General features: G+C 45.3%; 1 pseudogene; it reads right to left on the minus strand.

The window, feature by feature from the left end:
* The window catches only part of LOC147709009 (t-SNARE domain-containing protein 1-like), a 42944-nt pseudogene extending 24811 nt beyond the window's left edge, over window positions 1-18133 (minus strand).
* Between the last annotated feature and the right edge of the window lie 1437 nt (window positions 18134-19570).

Genomic DNA, 19570 nt, shown 5'->3' on the forward strand with positions numbered 1-19570 from the left:
AATAAGATAACTTTCTCAAACTTAATGTTGAAAAAACAGAGGTGCTGGATATTTGGAGCACAATAGTCTATCTGGTCTACAATATGGTGGCCAGAGTCTCCTGTGGTCACGTACCACTCCCTGTAGACTCTGCTAAGAACCTGGGGGTCATCTTTGACAATCCTTTGTCATTTGATAAGCAGGTGAATCGCACAGCTAGCACAAATTTACATATCATTAGAACTCTGAAAAATAATTACTTTTAATTCCGGAGGAATTGCACAAATTGGTGGTCATGGAATTGGTCACATATCGTCTAGATTACTGTTACTCACATGAAGATTAACCAGACATCTCTTACCAAACTTCAGATTATTCAGAATGCAGCGGATTGACTTAATCTGGATATTCCAAAACATCTTTCGGTCGTCAAAGGCATACGATCCTTCATTGTCTACCGAATAAGAAACACGCGGTTTTCAAAGTCCTTCGTATGGTCCACAGGGCGCCACACAATGCTGGCCCTGGGAGCTTCAAATCTACCTTTAAATGGCATACGCCTCGTAGGCTGCCACACTCTGCATCTAGGAGACAGGTGGTTGTTCAGGGCTTCGCCCATTCTGTTGCTAACTTTGGAAATCCTTACCCTTCCACATCTGAGGTACCGAAAACATCCTCATCTTTCATAAGAATCTTAAAGCTTGGCTTTTTTAGACCTAGACCATAGTGTTTTCCCATCTATGTCTTGCTGGCACTGTCGTGATATTCTCTAATGTTAGTGCCTAAACAACCTCAGGTAATGTTGTGCTGTATAAATATACCTAATTTCTAATTAGAATACTTCCCTTCCATACTACCTCCGCTTAGTCTTCCCTCTCAAACCTCCCCCGGGTGACTTCATGGGTGCCCACCATCAGGGGGGGTCTGTCATCCTTACACTAATTACCCCACAGGTTACCAGGTCTTCCTCTACTGTCTTGTCATGCCTTGTGAGCCTGACATGCTGTTTGTCTGCAAAAACCCATTCCGTTAAATCTCTTTTCCAGTCCACCTCCTCCGGCATCTCGTCAATACCATTCCTAATGCAGCCTTTCTAGCCCCCATTTTTCATCTCTGTCAACTTGGGACAATGCCCAAGAGACACAGTTTGACAGAGTCATCCAGCGTCAGTCCCATGATCTGGGTCAGGTGCAGTAGTACACACCTCCAAAACTCTGCTATATATGTGACAACCCCACATTGTGTGGAGGAAGTCTGCCGTCACCTGACCACAGCCTCCACATGCAGTAGGCATGTCAGGATACCTTTTGGTGAGCATCTGTGTTAGGCATATAAGTCCTATGCAAATTGTGGAGTGTATGAACTTAAAACATGCATTTGGTGACACCTGTGTGACCTGAGCACTGGTTTTTTCGTCTGCCATCATCAAGTCATAAGGAGAGTCTGTATCGCAAAGCTCCTGGGCCAAGTCAGTGCTCCCTCCACTGTTTGTCATGAGGGATGCATATAGATGCGTCTACAGCCAGCCAATACCAGCAATTGTCTCACTGTGTCATGTTCCTGAGATTTAGCAGAAAACAGTGGTCAAATCCTCTATGCAGTATGTACTATCCGGGCAAAACGTAAAAATTGTCCAGGTCCCAGCTCAAACCGATCCTGGGCCTGAAGCGATTGTTGAGGTATAAGACCCCGATGGTTACACATTCTCCTGCATGCCCTGCTGCATAGGAGGTATCTTTATCAATGATATACAAAGGCCTCAATGCCCACAAGGTGCAGACCCTCCGCAAAGGTGGATCAGCGGAGAACCTTGCTAACCACCCTGAACCACACCGTCGCCAACTGCCGAATCAGGTATGGGCTATCCTTCAGGACACCCACCCCAATTAGGAACACCTTGGAGAGCGCATACTGACCATGTGTGTGTCAGCCAAGATAATTTGTTTTTTATTTGGGGCCCCTATCAAGCCAACTTACTACATGCTGCATTTGAGTTGTAGCAGGGAAAAGAAAAAGTGTGGCATCCCTACCCAGCCTTTTGCCCATGGGAGTTTCAAATGTGGACAAACTTGCCCAGCTTCGCTTTCATGCACATACTAGGTCAGCAAGCAAACTGTCCAGCCGGGTAAACATCGATGCCAGCACCGGGCACATAATGCTCTGCAAGTCATACAGTACAGAAAGGAGGTGGTCCTTCCTCCATCCTCCATCCACTCAAAGGTGGATTCTGGTATCCCCTTCTTAGTCCAGAGGAAGACCCCGGTGTAAGGACCCAAACAGCCTACTTACCTTCTGGGGTCGAAACGTCAACTACATCACTGCCCTATGCCAGTTTGATCAACAGTGCTTGCTTCACTATGATAGAGTATTGAAAACAATGGCCTTTTACATGTCTCCATGATTATGTTGTAGTCAAGTGAAGCCGGCTCTAATTGTAATGTATTTGATGTAAATACCTTTCTCTTTCACTCCCGCAATCCTCACAAAGCGCACCTTACTATTTCCCCTTTCTTTCCCCCACTCGTGGGGCACTTGATATAATATGCTGTCTCAGATATATTCTGATGCTCAATATGATTAAATAATATTGAACGCTTTATTGTGTTGTGTAATTTGAATTAATATCGGCTGGCATTTAATTACGTGCTTTTTGAATTGTAAGATTGGGACCACCCTCTTTCTGTACTGCTTTCTACCCAGGTCCCAGGACTTGTCTGGGTTTACCCCTTTGTGTAACTGCAAGGCATACAGGCACCTCGGCAAGAACATCATTTTTGTCAGGGTTACTTTCCCCATTACAGACAGTGGAAGCATTTTCCAGAAGTCAACAGATCTCCTCAGTCTATCTGTCACCTTCCCTGCATTCAGGTCATTTTGAGCCTTTTGGCTGCGGGTCACCCATATTCTTAAATACTGAGATCGTCCAGCAGGGGAACCACTTCATGCCCCAGTCTACCCAGTGGAAAAGGTCTGGATTTATCTATGTTGGTTTGGTGTCCTGAAGCCTCTGCGAAGTCCTGTAACTAATGAGGAAGGAGGGGTACTGAATGCACAGGGTGCCATAAATAAACTAGCGTATCAAGCACATACACCAATACTGTGTGGGTCGTGTTTCCCATCTGGATACCCCACAGCCTAAGGGTTATGCGAAGCTGAGAGACTAGCGGTTCCACTGCAAGCATGTTCAGACCCGGGGTGGGGGCACCCCTGTCTGGTCTCCTACTTATTCGCGGGCTTCAGAAAGGATGTTGCTTGTTTGTACCCTGCCTATCGATTTGGTGAAGAAAAGTTTAACCCATCCAAGAAACTCTGGGCCGAAACCCATGTGGAGCATTGTGGTTCACATGTAATGCCAGCCTACTATGTCGAAACCATGCTTCAGATTCAGTGCCACCAGTGCAAGTCATCCCTCGTCCCTATGACAGCATGTTTAACATGGTATTGTACATCATGCTGCTTCCCAGGATAAAACCAATCTGGTCAGGATGGACCAGGTCACGGACATCCCTCAGGAGCTTATTTGCCAAAACCTTACACAACAATCTGACATCTGCATTAAGGATGGACAATGGACTATAAGAGGAGAGATGCACCGTGTCCCTGCCATCGTTGAGTATCAAAACCATTACTGCTTCTCTCATAGTTGGGGGAGCACTCCTTTCTCCTGTGCCTCTGTGAAAACCCCTATAAGGGTCTCCAGGAGCGAGTCAGGCAGAGCCTTGTATAGCTCAGCCAGTAGCCCATCCTCTCCCGCCACCTTACCCGAGTCATCTCAAGCGTGCCTCCTTAAATTCCTTGACCTCCAGTCGGCTATCCGGGCTGAGCCTCTGTTCTGTCGTGAGGCTTGATAACTCTGACCCATTAAGGAACTGCCACAGGAAATCATATGACACCACGTGGGTTTTTGCGCAAATGCCTCCTGCAGGTAAGCTTTGCGAGCCTCATTTATCTGATCTCTAGCTATCAAGGCGACCATGCCCTCTACAGGTACAGTATGTGTGTGTGAGGCTTTTCCATATTCACCAACCATCCTAACAGCTGATTTATCACCCTTGTGGAACAGTCTCTGTACTGTGTATGTGTATATTTAGGCAGCTTTGACCACACCTATTCCACTGTGTATAGTGATTTGCACCAGCCGTTGGGACCCCTGTGGCCTGTCTGCAGGTTGGATCCCTAGGTTCGCCTGTTGCCTGTTTTTCCTCTAGGTCTAGGAGTTCATACACCAGTTGACTTTTAACTCCTGAGGAATGCACTCCCCCCTCAAATCAACCTCATAGGTTTCCCACTCCCATCTACTATCAGTGGATTCCTGGTTCGCTCAGAAGAACTGTGCCATGTACTCCTTAATGTTTATGAGAAAAGGGTTTTCTGTCAGCACTTCAGGTCACAGTCTCCACAGCAGAATTTTAGGTCTAGCCCACCCTGAGTGCAAGGTCAGGAGTGAGTAAAGGCAAATGATCAGAGAGTTATCTGTTAAGATAGGATGAGGAGATGTACATTTCTCTGTCCTATCTTCTCCCTAACACGCAATCTATGCAACTGCATCCCCCATGTACTGATGAGTAGTAGTATTTTATTTGTTGATTAATTAAAACCATTACAAAAAAGAAAAAAAACAAATACAAACCAAACACAATAACTCGTTGAACATACAGAGATACAGTGCAGAAAATAACAACTGGCCTTAGTTGATTAACTTTTTCCAGTTAGGGATTATAGTGCTGTCAATAGTTTCACAGATTTGATAACATTCTACAGAGTCAAAAATAAAATGCCATGTGCTTACAAAGTATAAGCTAAATTACGATGTGCTAGCAGCAAATGTTCAATGATAGTTACAGTAGGAGAACATTTTACAGAATGTCTAAAACTTGTCATATCGCAAATTCAGCGCTAAAGTGACGTATGCTATCAAAAAAGTGAACAATGCATTAAGTGCAATTAGTTAGCAGCAGATATTCAATGACCAAAAAGTAAACAGTGCATTAAATGCATTAAGCTAGCAGCAAATATTCAATGGCAGTAAGCAACAGAGCAGAAGAACAATATCAAAAATATCTAAAACTAAAGCTGAATAAAATACACTAGTAGAACAGAATCAATACGAAAGTGACTTGTGCTATCAGCTAAAACGTGAAAGGTACATGTACTGATGAGTAATACGAGTTTGTCCTGCCCCCTGATGGTGGTGTCTTCAGACACCCATGAGATGCAGGTCAGTCTGTCCCATGTGGAAGAGATTTATTTATTCACTAGTCCTAGACACAGTTGAAGTCCCCTGCCCCAGTGACCTGTGTTCCTAGATACGGGGCCATTTTCCTCACCTCCTCGGGAATTAAGGATCCATCAGCAATGTTAGGTGCAAACGTATTCACCAGGCAGGTCTCAAACTCATCCAACACCCCAACTATTATCAGGTATCTAGTTTTAGGTCAGCATGCACCACCTTTTCGTGAAACGGAACACCCAACGGTATCCACGTCTCCACCCCACTGGCGTAACTAAAGTATGTTGCTGCAAACATGTGTCCACTCCATCACTGGTCCAATTTTACCTCCTCGGCCTGGGGCGGTGGGTTTCCTGTAATAGCTATGCAAATGTTATACCATCGGAGGCAGGATAACACGTGCATTGCTTCAGATATCCGTTGAGACCCCGAAGGTTCCAAGACAGCAGCACTTAAGCCAGGAGCACTAGAAGTGGGCATGAGTGACCCCGACCGGGGCCAGGTCCAGTCCCTCCCCATACTTCTAACTGTCCAAGCCTGGTCACCATCTATGCCTCCAGCCAGTACCCCCTCACCGATTTCTGCTGTTGCTCATTGAACAGAACACATAGAAAAACAGCACATCCCTAAAACAATAGCCCCTATCCTCCATCCCCTTTCCCTACAGGCAGTTCTAAACCTTCCTGACATGTGGTATCACTGATATGCTCTAACCAGAGGGCGATTGTATACCAGTCCCCCCCACCCTGTGGTTTATCAGGGTCATGAAGCAATGTAAGTTAACAAACAAATCCAAAAAGGAAAACAGGAAAATAATAAAACAATAAGTAAATCGTTTTTGTGTTAAGCGTGCAAACCACCAAGGGTGCCCCTCAACAGGGTACCCTGAGCCAATGCAAACTCACCAGCTGTAACCCTCTAGGAGGGGTAGGCTTAATCCTCAGGGTGGGTCCGGGCCACAGACCTCCCCCTTCATAACGTGGGAGCACAGTGCCCATTCCAGACACCACCCCACTCTTCCAGTAATCGAGAGTGAAAGTGCTGAACCAATGTAAACCTCATGTCAATATGCAATCCTTAGAAGCCCATCCACAAGCAACCTTCTCAGTCTTATCTTCCGGCATCTTCACAAGTTCACTTCCACGATCTCACCCTAGAGGCGCTCTCCTAGGCTGCAAGGGAGTCTCATGGGGGCTACCCCTGGATGTAGGTTCAGTGTCTTTCCTCTCTAGCTATCCAAAACTGTCACTGGGTGTCTCAAGTTCCTCTGATGTAGACTACCACTCGGGCCATCGGCCCATCCCCTTGGACTGTAATCCTCAATGCAGGTCTGTGGCTAGACACCCAGGCACCCAATCGCTGCCGGTATCCATAATCGGGCTCATCTCTGGCCCACACCCAGGCTGCTCTCGAGGAGGAAGTGTGCCTGTGAAATATGGCTGCTGGGTTGTTCAGACTTTGCCGGTGCCAACATCCTGCTCCAGACCTCGCGCCACCAGTCTCCGCCATGGTGCCCAACACCAGGGCTCACGGTCTCACAAGACGAGCAGTTGTACAGCAGTTCTCTCTCAGGATTCCAAAGGATTTAGCACTAGGTGGCCAGGGCCGGACTGGGGACCGAAACCAGCCCTGGCAAACTGCTCTGCCGCCCCCCTCCCCCCCCCCCCCCCCCCCCCCTGTGGTAAACGGGGTGCAGCCGAGCAGTTTCCGAGGGCCGGTTGCGGCCGATTTTTTTTTTACAGGAGCTGATACTGCCACCCCCTGGTACCAAATACAGACCCCAGGGGCCCAAAACTGGCCCCCACCATAGTGGCCCACTGGCGAAACGCACGGTGCCCGCTATGGCCGGTCTTTGCTGCTCCCATGCAATCACTACTTTTATATGTATCTCCTTAAGGGGCTTAAAATATGTTTGATAAATTCATTCTGTGCACATTTTTTGGGTGGTTTTGCACTTTCCATTGAACATTGCGCCGTTGGTCACCTGGTTCACTTATTTCATATTTTTAAAAGGAATATTCTTAGTGTCTGTTCCATTTAGTTTGAACTGTGTTCTACTACTTATATGTTGTGGGATACTCATAATCAGCTCTTAATGAATCTCCTCTTCCTTCAAGAGGAGCCATTGCTTGCATACTGGAGAATAGAGGGTGTTTCAGAGGGCTCTGTCCATATGCCCGTATGTTCCAATAACGTATATGGGGATTATTGCCTCAAGTGATCTAGGCATTTCCTGCCAGTGACGTATCTGGCAACAGCTGTGCTCCAGGATTAACACTGCTCCATTTATGCAGGCATTCCAGCATAATTGACTGTTATACTTCGAGTCATCCACAATATTGCTTCATGGTATGGGAATCTGTTTCCAGGTATGTGACCTGCTTGCCCTTCATCGTTTACAATTGATTGCAGAAATCATTAGTATCCTAGCTCAGAACCACAGAGCTGTCTTTTACTTCCGCCTTTTTTTAATCGGACACAACTTTAGACAACCGTACTGAAAGAGGCAACACCTTTTTAGGGCATCACGCTCATATGAAAACCTGCAGGCGAAAAAACGAGTTTACTTTTGATTAAGGAGAATAGCAACCAAAACTTCAACTACAATTACTTACAAAGAACAATATTACCAGAGGCAAAGTTACACCATGAGCTGTTAAAGTTCTTAAGTTGATTAATTCTTTTTGCATAGACCTGTTAAAAAAAATGAACGCAGTCCATTTTATTATGCCAATGAACCAAGAGCATTGGCTAGACTGAGTTCTAGCGCTGCAGGATCAAGGAACGTGCCACCAACATCGTAATAAATATAAACCTTCGTACGGTGAGTGAGAAATTTAAGGACTAAGATCTATTCCTTAGACTCATATTACTAACAACTCAAAAGGAATCTTAAAAGGGTCTAACACAAAAGTCTTATTCATAGACGAACTCAAAAAAATAGCTCAATGATTCCAAAATTCATATAAAACCGGACAGGTGGCAATAACATGGAGCCAATCTCCCTCTGCCTCCGAATGGCATCTGAAACAATGACTACTCCCTAACGGACAAAACCTACTCACACTTGTGGAAGTAAAATAGAGCTGAAAACGCCTAATATTAGCAGTTCTTTTTTTTTTTTTTTTTTAACCCTTTGTTAAAGCGCAAAACAGCTGCCCCAGCAACGGAGCGTCCCGGCGCTGACCTAAACAGTACCTGAGGGGTGGGGGAATAACCAACAGAGGACTAGATGACGGAAAAGAGGTGATTTTTGAGTTCCTTTCGAAAGGCAGTCAAGTTGGTTAGGGTGCGGATATGTAGAGGCAGGGAGTTCCAGAGTCTTGCCCCTAGGACTTTGAAGGAACGGCCGCCCATTCTACAAAGCTTGGTTCGGGGGACCGTCGCTAGGTGTTGTCCCAGTGAGCGCAGGGTGCGCTGGGGAGTGTAGGGTACAAGGAGTGGGCGTAGGAGTTCAGGGCCGTCTGAGTTAAGAATTTTGAATGCAGTGGTAAGGGTTTTGAAATGAATTCGGGATTCAATTGGCAGCCAGTGCAGATTACGGATGGTGGCTCTGGCAGAGCACCTGCGTGGAAGGCCAACCACAGCTCTGGCGGCCGAGTTCTTAATACGTTGCAGCCGTGCTAGTTCTGCTTTATTTGCCCCCAAGAACAGAACATTGGCATAATCCAGCCGGGCAAGGATAATGGATTGGATGATAAGTTGGCGAGTTCTGGAGTCTAAGAAACCGAGTATCGGGTTAAGACTCCTCAATAGACCCACACACGTAGCTGCCACTTTCTTTGTGTGGGACTGAAAGTTGAGTGAGGAGTCCAGCCAGACACCTTGGTTCTTCACAACATTTTTTGGCACGGGGGTGGGGCCAAAAAATAACTTATAACCAAATTGACATTTCCAACTCCTGCAAATTTGACTCAAAGTTTGGAAACTTAGCTGAGCCTAGGGAAAGAGAAGCAAGATCAAACCCTTTTCTGAAGGGCTAAAACCAGACTAATTAAGTTTTTCACCAATAGCGCAGAACACCCTATTGCTTGGCAGTTTAATGCATCCTTGAAAGTATCCCACACTTAGGAAAGAGAGCCAGAATCAAAATTAATTTGAAAGAAATTACAAACAGACGAGATCAGATAATAAAAGATTGTTAAAACCCCACCTTCCACCTAAAAAGGGACCCGTCTCACCTAAAATTCAAAGAGCTCACTGCATGGTCAGGGAAATTATTTGTAATAATTCGAGACACTAGACCACACAAATACTGAGAAATCAAGAAAACGTCTAATCTAGATGTCACACTATTCCTAGCAGTGAAACAGGTATATTATCTAGGTAACGGAAATTGAAAATGCATTGGCTCTATAAGGCCCAAGTCAGACTTTAATTTTGCAATAAAGCCTGCTGTCTTGGATTTAGACTGCCTTGCCTTCTTACGTAAGGCATCTAATTCAGGATTCTAAAAAACATTAAATTCGCCCCCCAAAATACTAGGCCTGTTAGAATGAACAGCAAGGGAATACAATTGCTGCAGAGCCTCAGTTTGATCAGGAAGAGGACCGTAGTAGTTTACAAAATTACTGGCTCACCCCCACTAGGGAGGTGACCCAAATATATCTCCCCAGGGGGTCATTAACAGAGGTAATACTCTCACCCTTCAATGTATGTCTAAAAAAACACTCACCCCCATACAAGTCACATTAGCTATATTGAAATAAGCCCAGATAATGGTAATGAAAGCCTACAGCTTAAGAATACGATTTAAGATGGGCTTTTTACAAAAACGAGCAACATCTGGTGGGATCCCCACTAGTTTACCAAACGCACTACTGATTTAAAGTATGTCAATTGGAAACACTGGTATCTGTGCTTAAATCAAAGTATCTGAAATTCAATCTAGTGCTGGAAAAAAATTAACCAGTGTACACATTTTATATAAAATTGTCAATTCATTTTATATATTCATATACTTTAGATATGATCAACAAGTAATGATGAATGCACTTTTAGTTCATACAAAAACAAAGAATAAGACATTTTTTGAATTCTCACGGACTGGCGTTTAAAGGTCTAGGTGAGTGTTGATTTAGGGGTCAGCATTAGGTAGATTTACTTGAGCATCTCTGAGCGAATTCAATCGGTCTCGATACTTACACAGATTTCATTTTTTCATAGAGTGATTTTTACTGGCTTAAACAGCAGTCATAATACATAAGTTGTTTTTCGCTCTGCACCTCGGTGAGTCCAGAGATAACAATTCATTTCAGTCACCCTTTTTCAAAGTGGCAATGGTTTTATCATACGTGAGTTGTTCTACAGTTAGCAGAGAGACAGAGTCATTTTTACTCGACTAAGGGAAGATAGCCACGATTAAGTTATCATGATCACTTGCACAGTAATAGTGGAGTATATATTTAATCAGCATTTATAACACCAGTGAAGCAGGAGCACCTTAGTGCATTTAAATATTTAGTTAGACCATACGTTGTGGTGTATACAACAGCAAGCATACTGTCAGGGTTTTTTTCGCCTAATCAGAGGTACTCATCCTTCTCCAGGTTGTACCAGTATTTTACAGCGTATCCGCAGACACTATCTGGGACATCTTTTGTCCACACAAGATTCAACCTCTCCTAAAGTAAGGATGTTCTACTAATATGAGGCAGTTCACACTATCACTTGTAACTGGGATTTCAATCGACTTATCTGCACAAATGCTTCAATTAAGAGCTTGATCTTACACACAACTTACTAGCAAGCACATTTCAATCTTGGTCGAGGTTTCTATCACAGGCGGTTCTATTATATTTCATAGGTTATTCACTGGGGCTAAACTTGACCTATCTATAAGTCCATTTAGGAACTTTACTTTGTATTCCTAGTTGGCAATTTTCAATTGTTTTCAGAACTGCTCTTTGAGTAAACTCTATACATGTACATGAGCTCATGTTCAGTATTATGTAAATGATTAACATTGCAACTTTAGCATACAGCCTGTTAATATATTGTTTTCACATTAATTTTTTCTACAGTTCCCCTGAAGAAGGGAGTCTTCCCGAAATGCATTGGGCCATTTTGAGTAGTCACAACAGTGTCAATTCGTTTTTCAAAAAATGTCTTATTCTTTGTTTTTGTATGAACTAACAGTGCATTCATCATTACTTGTTGATCATATCTAAAGTATATCTATACTACTATTATAAAGGAAGAACTTTGAACCTTTGAGGCGGGTAAACTCGGGAACCACAGCGCCAATCCACACACCCGATACATCGTTGTAATCGTCAGGGTGTGCAGATGGACATAGGCTATATAAACGTAATAAATATAAGTTATTAACATTTTTTACCGAAAACAAAAAAGTAGTCCCTCGGAAGAAGCACCGGCCGCGACGTGCGTGCCCGACGTGAGGAGCGCGTGGAGGAGCAGCGTCCAGGAGCGCGTGGAGGACCGGCAGACATGGCGCGGGGAGGAGCGGTGAGGAGCGGCGGACAGGCGGTGAGGAGCGGCGGACAGGCGGGGAGGAGCGGTGAGCGGCGGATGAGGTAGGTTATTTATTTATTTATTTAGGAGCGGTGAGCAGCGGAAAAATGAAGCAAAAATGAAAATCGGGAGCAAGAGGAAGCAAACGGAGCATTACAAATGTGAGCCAAACGGTGCATTACAGGAGGAAAAAGTTACGTGTGCAGGTTACAAAAGCGTACATCGTGAGCAAGAGGAAGCAAACGGAGCATTATAAAAGTGAGCCAAACAGTGCATTACTGGAGGAAAAAGTTACGTGTGCAGGTTACAAAAGCGTAAAAAGTAAACATAGAGGTATAGGAGGAAAAAGTGACGTGTGCAGGTAGCAAGAGGAAGCAAACGGAGCATTAAAAAAGTGAGCCAAACAGTGCATTACAGGAGGAAAAAGTTATGTGTGCAGGTTACAAAAGTGTACAAAGTAAACATAGAGGTATAATACTGCAATATATGGAGGAAGGCTCCGGGGGACCCACGGACATCGTCGGGACTGGGGGGGGGGCCTGAAGCCTAATTGCTCCCGGACAACGTCGGGACGGGTTGCTAGTGAATATATAAAATGAATTGACAATTTATATAAAATGTGTACACTGGTTAATTTTTTTTCCAGCACTAGATTGAATTTCAGATACTTTGATTTAAGCACAGATACCAGTGTTTCCAATTGACATACTTTAAATCAGTAGTGCGTTTGGTATACTAGTGGGGATCCCACCAGATGTTGCTCTTTCAATAGGCTGGCTGCCTTAGACCAAACAACACACACACTTGTTTAAACAGTTCAATAGTAGAATAACTTAGTTCAAAATAAGGAGTGCGCAGGCAATTTACACTTTTTCTTACAAAAACATCACATCAGGATTAAGAGCATTATTACATTTAGACCTAATATTTGCTCCATGTTACAGGACTTCACCCTGACTACCCCATTTGTGAACCATCCTGTCAGCTTGAAATAATGCCACTGTAAAGCATCAACAAGTCTTGAAACCCTTAAGATACTACCATTTTTCTATTTAAACCATCCAAGTGGATCTTGCATCCAAACAACCGCCCCAACCCAAATGCGTCCCATACCGAACCCACCATCAAATCCGCACCCTTTTCCCCTTCCCTCTCCCCCTTTTCCCCACCCACATCACTTTCCCCAACGAGATGCCTGCCCCACCTTAGGAAAGTAGGAGAGCCACCCTCCAACAAGGAGTGCCATAACACTGCTCCCAAACAGTAATCACACAGGAAGGAACCAAGAAACCTCACCAGAAAAGATAGCAAAACAGCAATAGAGAGCAGAGCACATAAAGTAAAAAAAGAAAGCCCAAATCAGGGAAAGCTCTTAACTAAGAACAATCCCCCTAACCATAATTAAGCAGACATAGTGTGCATACAAAGCCAGACTGAGATTCCTAGCCATTCTGATTTCCCTGAAAAGTCTTTAAAAAGTCTTGTGCACATTAACAGCATTGAAAACATGATAATGGCCCTTATAAAGAACTCTCCATTTGGACTTCTGAAACAAAGTGGGATGTGCTCCTGCGGCTTTAAAAGCGACCAACATTTTGCGGAATGCATTACTTCTTCTAGCAGAAGCAACAGAAAGCTTGGAAGGAGAATTCCTCCGAAGAGACGAACGATTTCTGTTTATTTGCTTTGGCCAGGATTTGGGGGCAGATGTATCATCTGGTTTTTTTGTCGCAAACGCTGCGATTTGCAAAAAAGCAGCGTTTGCGACAAAAAAATCGGCAAATGTGATTTATGAAGAAAATTGCATCGCAAAATTAAGGAATCGCAAAATTTGCGATTCCTTAATTTTGCGCAATCATTTAAGGAATCGCAAAAAGCAAATCGCAGAATCGCAATTAAGGAATATTAAGAAATCGCAAAAAAATTCTGATTTTCTACATACATCCCATTTTGCAATTCTCAAATAGCAATTCTCCAAAAATCGCTATTTGAGATAGCAAACATGGATGTTGATGCATCTGCCCCTGGTTCCTTTATCTGATAACTGGGAAAACTGTTAATGGGCCATAATTAGAGCGAAATCCGCAGTATATAGTTAGGAAGAAAAAACCTACACCGTAGTCATTTTAAAAATTCTCCAGATTGCTTATGAACTTGAGATTTGAACATCAGGAATGATTCTCCAACTCTTCCTTTTTATCTTTCAGCACTATAAGCCCTTTGTCCAGGTCTGCCCCATGTTTTAGAACTGCCCCATTCAGATCTTCCAAACCTGAGACCTGCTGTCAAATTCATCGAGCCTGCCAGCCATGTTTGATCATTTTTGGTCTATTCCGTTCAATTTATTTTCAAGGTGGACCAGACCCTGCTCTTGTGGGGTTTTCGAGCTTCTAACTTCTGCTTCTGACAAGATAGTCTCTAGCAGAGAATGGAGTGAAGGGTCCAATAAAGGAGTCACTTCTGCAACTACAGCAGAAGGCGGTGGAGGGTGATCAGTCAGAGATGACAGAGCTTGAATGTCCTTATTTACATTGGAGGTCTATATAGTAGAGTCTCTCTAAAGCAATAACGAGGCCTGTAGCTTTGAACCTGAAAAGGACTGTGGAGGAGACTGAGATGATTCTAAAGCAGAGCAGGCTGTGTTAACTGAGTGCTCCATACCCTTCGGGAGAGCAAAAAGGGGACATTGCCGACCCTCACCTGCCACAACCTGAGATCCTGCAGGGGGATCTGGCTTATCTACCTGCATGGCGCCACCACCTTATAAGGCTGTGCGAGCTAAGTAGTACCATCAGCACACGACTGCTGTAATTCCTTAAACAGTTCTTTCGCAATGGCCACCCTAAAAGAAGTGGATGAAGTAGCTTCAGTTTGCCCAGTCAAGTCTGTTGTTCCTACAATGCCCGAAGTGTGTTTACTGGCATCACAAGAGGTCTTTCCCTTATGTGGTGAGTTCCAAAAACTATAAAGCTTCATCTGTTAGACCAGTGGTGGCTTGCATAGGGCGTGCTGCGGGGCGGTGGGGCGGGCGAGGAGGGGCAGGTTGGGGGGTAGTAAACTCAGACATATGACAGAACAGAGGAACGGAATAATTACTTTCCTCCATTCCATCGTAAGTTCGAGTTTACTACCCCTCACCCTGGCCCTCCCCCTCCCCGCCCCGCCTCACCACCTAGCAGCATGCCCTATGCACGCCGCCACTGTGTTAGACTTCAATGCTCAAACATTCACTAAACAGACACAAACAGGACAGCAGCTGAGCATGCAGCAGGTGAAAGACTGACTACAAGTCCAATGCCAAACAAGCAAAGCAAGCCAGAACAGTTAAAGAATTGTAACCTCAGTAGCATTTAAAGTCTTGCATATGTGTATCCTCACAGAAATGCTTCTTAAACCTAAGGCGGCACTGGCTACCTCACTCCCTACTCCTTGAGAGTAGCAAAGGGGCACTCTCTCTTTCGTGAAGATCAAGTGAAGACCAAGGTGGACCTGCAGCAGATACCACCAATGGTTCCACCTGCCCACCTTCCCAGAGTGGCCTTACTACAGATCCCAAATTCTGCTGGGTTGCCATTGCAGTCCCTGTACTAATGGCCGGTTTGGCCAAGCCGGACCATATGCGCCATCAGCCACAATCCCCACAACCAAAGTCACTGCCTCACCACCCAAAAGTCACCAGGCTTATCCGAGTGCTTCCCTTTGCCCTGTTCGCCTCCTCCAGCTCCACAGCTCCAGGTCTTCATGAACGCCACTAAAGTCCGCCATTACAGTGCTCTCTCCTGACTGTTCTGATGTCAGTTCCGCCCCCTCATGGTTCCCGCTAGTGGCGAAACATCACAGGCCACCCGATACAATTGTACCCCTTTGCAGTCCCTTCTGTAATACAAAAGTGCCCTGGTGGCATAGAAAATTGATGCACCAGTTGTCCCCATTACAAGCAGTGATACAGTCACCTTTATTTCTTTATACAATTTACCTTTCGTTATTATTCACTAAACACAAAATGTCACTTAATATTTCTAAATTGTGTCTAGTAAGACTAGCTAACAATGCATAAGGAAAACGTTTTAAAAAATGTACCTGCATTTGTGGGGGTAGGTAAAAATGCATAGACTCAAGAAATGATGAATGCATGGCCGGGTGCAAGGAAGGGATTCTAGAACCTTAGAGCATTTGCCTAAGTGGCATTTTGCCTTAGTTGATGCTTTTGTGGACATTCTAGGCCCCTTTCTGATAGTAGTATAGGTGTCTGTCTAGTGTTGCTTTATTTAGCATCCATCCCAGATCAATGAGGTTTCAAACAGCCCTGTCTTTGTTCAAAAGCTTCATATTAGACACACGAGACAGTCAGTTTCTTAGCCAATCAGCAGGGCCTTCACAATTATGTGTTCTGTTCTGAAAACACAGATTGCAACACAGTACAATACAGACAGCTGGGATGTGCCTTTTTTGGACTCTCTGGAGTCCTTGCTGCTTGTAGCTCTGACCCACCCACATATTAAGAAATAATTATTATTTTTAAGACGGATACCAAGACACCAAGTTTCAAGCAAGCGCTCCACTAAAAAAGTAATGTCCAAAGTCACAAGCTTTAACTCATTCTACACTTAGGGCTGTTTCAGTATGAGCCTTTCATGCAGATGGTCCCTAGATGACTAATTGTATTTCTAATTCATGGCTGCCCTTCACGCGCCATTGCAATCTAGTACTTCATACTATACAGCCCTTTTACATGTGGCTGCGGGACTCTTAACGCGGTAAGCCCCACCCCTTCTTTACCTAGGTTTAGACCCAAGTCATTCATTACTACTCCGGTAAACTCGTCTGAGACAGAAAGGGGTGTCCTTCTGAATGCTCGCTCACTTATCAAAAATAATGTCATATTTAGGGATTTCGTCTCTCTTAGAAAGCCTTCTATGGTCTTCATTACCGAAACCTGGGCCAAGGAATCCTCTGGTCCGGATCTTACCGAAGCAATACCAGAAGGTTACTGCCTGTCCCACCATGATAGACCTGGTCGGGTGGTTGGAGGACTCGCCATCCTATATAGGGACCATCTTCACTGGCACACGGTCGCCATTACGGACACTAAAGACAGTTTTCAGGCCCTTTCCTTTGCCATAAAAGTGGCCACAGAACCCTCCTAAACGGTATATTGGTATACCGCCCCCCCAGGCCCTCGTACCAATTTTGGACAACAGCTGCTCCAAGTCCTTGAACCCTTTTTCGGCCGAAAAGACTTCACTATATTAGGAGACTTTAATTTCCATTTAGAAAGGTCCGACAACAAGGATACCATTTCTCTGCTGGACACTATGTCAGCCTGCGGCTTTAACCAGCTGGTCAAAGGGGCCACTCACCGAGCTGGGCATACGCTCGACGGCATTTTTACCAACGACGAGAGGATATCGATTGAGGAATCTATCCATCTGTCATGGTCTGACCATATGGCCGTCCCATTCCTACTTAGTTATCTCCGAACACCTGTACCCCCAAACGCACCTAGCAAACAGGAACTCCGTAGGAACTACAAAGACATCTCAAATAGTTCCCTCTCCAGGTGGGCATCCAAATGGTGTCCCTCTCAGGAAGAAAGTGCCCCCATAGCTGCAAGGCAGTTTGACAGAACCATGACGGAAGCTCTAGATGAATTAGCCCCCCTACAACTCTGCCGACGTACCAGGAAAAGGCCCTCAGCCCCTTGGTTCTCTGAACACCTTAGACTCCTGAGACAGGAGGTCAGGAGACAGGAGCGCCTCTGGCATACAGGATGGAACCTAAAAGATAAGGAAGCACATAAGATCTTGCTTAGAAAATACAAGGCCGAAATTATTAAAGCCAAACAAGAGCACTTCACGACCCTGACCACTTCATTGTCTTCCCCTAAAGAGCTCTTTAGGGTTGTAGATTCACTTATAACCCTTCAAACCCCTGATCCTGTAGTGGCGTCCCAAGGGCTTTGTAATAACATCGCCTCTTTCTTTCAAACAAAAATATCTGACATCTACTCAGCCCTGGAGCTACAAAAATCGCTCATGAGCGGGCCCCCTACTTTAGTGCCTTTGGACCCTGCCCGGTAGAAATAACCCTCCCGGGAACCCTAGACTCCTTTCCCCCTCTTTCCGTGGACACGCTTGATAGCCTCCTCAACAAAACCAAATCAGGCTCTCCTTTGGATGTATGTCCCCTAAGGATTCTTAAACAATGCAGGGAAACTCTCCTCTGGTAGACATCATGAACAGAGCCATGAGAGATGGTGTCTTTCCCATTCAATGGAAAAGAGCGGCTGTAAAACCTCTTCTAAAAAAGCCCTCCCTGGATCCGTCGGTCTTGAAAACTTTCTGGCCCATTTCCCTACTCCCTGCCCCAGCAAAAATGCTAGAGGCGCACCTCAATACGCACCTTGCCGCCTTCATTGAGAGCTCGGAATGTCTCGACTTCTCCCAACATGGTTTCAGGAGGGAACACAGCACTGAGTCAGCCCTCACCATAGTGTTGGATAACATACGCACACGGGTTGATGAGGGCCAAACTACCCTCCTGATCCTCCTAGATCTGACTGCGGCATTTGATACCCTCTCTCCCTCAGTACTAACAACTCGGCTGAGGGAGATTGGGGTGCGTGGAGCAGCCCTGGATCTTCTCACGTCTTTCCTCACCCACCGAGCACAAAGAGTGAAGCTGGGGGAGTACCTATCTCCACCCCTTCCTGTGCAATGTGGGGTCCCTCAGGGGTCGGCCCTGAGTCCGACCCTATTTAACATCTACGTGACCCCACTTGCCAGGCTTATCAGATCTTATGGGATGGAGATAGTTTCCTATGCAGACGACACCCAGATCCTAGTCTCTCTCTCCTACGACAGCGTCCCGACTGCCTCCAATTTTAGATCCTGTATGGAGGCTGTCGGTAAATGGATGATCACAAACTCGCTCAATTTAAATGGAGAGAAGACAGAGTTGATGGTGTTCGGAGGGAAAGAGGAAATATGGTCTTCCAGCTGGTGGCCAGACTCACTAGGAGCCTGTCCCACCCCCACCTCCTCCGCAAAAAATCTGGGGGTTATGAAAGACCCTGCCCTTGACATGAGCAAGCAGGTCAGTCAAACCATCTCTACCTGCTGGGGCATCATCCATATTCTGAGAAGGATTAGGAACTACCTTTCCCTTCAGGCAAGGAAACAGCTAGCTGTGGCCCTTATCGGCTCCAGAATGGACTACTGCAATGCGCTGTATGCGGGCTTGAAAAAAAGCCTACTGCAGCGCTTGCAGGTAGTCCAGAATGCCGCTGCCAGGTTCGTCCTGGATCTTCCCAGGCGCACCTCAGCCACAGCGGCTAGAAAGCTGCTACATTGGCTCCCTGTTGAGGCGCGGATCCACTTTAAGACCGTATGCTTGACATACAGGGCTTTGGCCAGAAATAGCCCCACTGGTCTAGGATCTATCCTGTCCCGCTATTCTCCCACTAGGAATCTACGGTCCTCCGGTAGACTCCTGCTACTGACCCCCCCTTTCAGTAGAGTGAAATGGGGAGGCAGGGCCTTCTCCACCTTGGCCCCTAAGTGGTGGAATGCTCTTCCCCTGGAAATAAGATCACTACCCACCTTTCAGGCATTCAAAAGGGCTTTGAAAACTCACCTTTTTGCGCAAGCGTACCTGTAGCGAATTTTACTTTTGATCTGTTTTGTTATGCGCCTTGATGCCTTCAGGTTACTGTTTGCGCGTTATAAATTTTGTTCATTGATTCATTCATACAGTCCAATTCAGGGGAGTCTATACTGCATAACCCAGAATGCATCTGGTCACGCAAGTTCAATGCAGATCGAGAAGGCCTGCAGCCAATGCAATTTTCAGGATCTAAATGTGAACCACACATACATTCACCAGGCA

Source organism: Lissotriton vulgaris, chromosome 6 (genome assembly GCF_964263255.1).
Source record: "Lissotriton vulgaris chromosome 6, aLisVul1.2, whole genome shotgun sequence".
NCBI lineage: Eukaryota > Metazoa > Chordata > Amphibia > Caudata > Salamandridae > Lissotriton > Lissotriton vulgaris.